The sequence below is a fragment of the Micropterus dolomieu genome, unplaced genomic scaffold, assembly GCF_021292245.1.
Source record: "Micropterus dolomieu isolate WLL.071019.BEF.003 ecotype Adirondacks unplaced genomic scaffold, ASM2129224v1 contig_14875, whole genome shotgun sequence".
NCBI classification, from domain to species: Eukaryota; Metazoa; Chordata; class Actinopteri; order Centrarchiformes; family Centrarchidae; genus Micropterus; species Micropterus dolomieu.
In genome coordinates, this window is record NW_025743861.1 from 1 (window position 1) to 1832 (window position 1832).

Sequence of the window (1832 nt, forward strand, 5' to 3'; positions counted from 1 at the left end):
TACTAGAGCCTCTGTGTGTAACTTAGTGTCAGTAATTAGCCTTGGCCCGTCCCAACGATGTGTGGAGTAGCGTCGACGTTTCAGTAATTAGCCGTGACTCGTAACGTTACCAACGTTGTTTCAGTAATTAGCCATGGCCTGTTCCAACGATGTGGGTGGAGAGGCGTCGGCATTTCAGAAATTAGCCTTGACCAGGTGAGTTGCTTTCTTAAAATTGTTAGCTAATCTGTGACGAGTTTCTTTTGCAATGTTATTCGCTTATTAGTGAGTTTGTACTCAGCTCCAGCTTAACCTGCCAATTTAAAAATATAAAATAAAATGGCGTGAGGAAGGTAGACTTTACTGGCGCCATCGTGTGTTTGACTGTCTGACCGTGAGAAGAGCAAAGAGAGAGCTGAGCAGGTGAAGATAACATTAGTTGATTTTGACTCTTTTTTATTTTTTATTTATTTATTTTTTTTGAAAGAGTGCAGTGACGTTAAAACGGCAGCCTCTGATCCACCACATCTGTTTTAACAGGCAGTGGCGAGTTGTTAAATCATTGTTTCCCATACGTAATTTATTTGTGGCGTCCCGCCACAATATCAACGCAGACTGCCACATATTGATTTTCGTTTTTTTTTACTAGGCCTATTTAAAATCTAAATCTAATCCCGCCCCTCTCCCTCATGAACACAGCAAAAGAAGAGGTTATAGTAAACATTTATACTTAAAACTATGTATTTTTATCTCTTTTCAGGTAAAAGTAGTCTACAATGCTGCTGCGTGTCATCATATCAGAAAATGAAGACATCCCATCCAGTGTTGAGCTGTATCAGGTGTTGCGAACAAAGCTTGGTCTGAGAGGTGGATTCATTTTGCAATAATCAGTAATGCAACCTAATCAGTTGTGCAACCTAACAGACATCAAAGACCTTCCTGTGGGGTGGGCAACTGTGAAAGTGTTGTTCACAGCTGATGACGTCTCAGATTCTACACTGGACACTTGCAGCCTCCCTTCTCTTAGTAGAGATTGTGTTGAATGGCCTGACCCCTTCCCGATTCCACAGTTCTCACATGATGTGGAGCTGCAGCTGAAAGAAGCCAATGCTAAGGATGGATCTGTAATGGTGATTCCTAAAGGTTTAAAGACATTCTTGATATACTGGCCGACAGTATGTCAAAGATTAGTGCTTATCCTGAGAGGCATCACTATGAGAATGAAGCCAAAGCACTTGTGGAGAAGCATCCTAGTCTGAAGGAGCTAGGGTCAGAAATGGGATGGTACTCGTGGTTTCACAGCCTGAAATTTAAGCTTGGAAACTATCGGCAAAAGTTAAGTGCAGCAGGATACCTTGAAGTGGTGGTAAAGAAAAGGAGAAGGTTCGAAGGGGAAAGTGTAAAGAAGTCAAAGAAGGGTGAGGTCAACTACTGTCCAGATCCGCCTGAAGGACAGAGTCCTGAAAACATGGAGAAGTGTAATATGATGGAGGCTGAAATGCTGAAGAGACCCTGATCCCCAGCTGGTAGAAGACCTGATGGTTGCTACGTTTTCCCAGCGCAGAAAAGAGATAATTGGAGATCAGCCACTCATCACAGAAGTCATTTCCAGATGGCCAGCTCTGTTGCATGAGAGACAGGTACTCAGTTGACAGATAGAAGCACGTTTTGTCTGATACTGTGTCTTGTTCATAATTATGTTTGACTTATATTTTCTATCTGCCTCTTCTCAGATCAGGACGGAGTTCAAGAGAATGGTCACCAAAGACCTTCTGGAATATTTTCTCGACAGACGTGATGGCCTGGTCCCAAGACTGCTAGAGGTGTACAAAGCAGCAACCAAGACTGGAAAG

At 42.7% G+C, this 1832-nt stretch overlaps 1 long non-coding RNA gene across 1 annotated transcript; it reads left to right on the forward strand.

Annotated features, from left to right (window-relative positions):
- The first annotated feature begins 27 nt into the window (after nt 1-27).
- Nucleotides 28-1832, forward strand: LOC123967033. The gene is made up of 3 exons (XR_006824168.1): nt 28-195; nt 740-1619; nt 1713-1832. It is a non-coding gene; the product is annotated as an uncharacterized LOC123967033 (long non-coding RNA).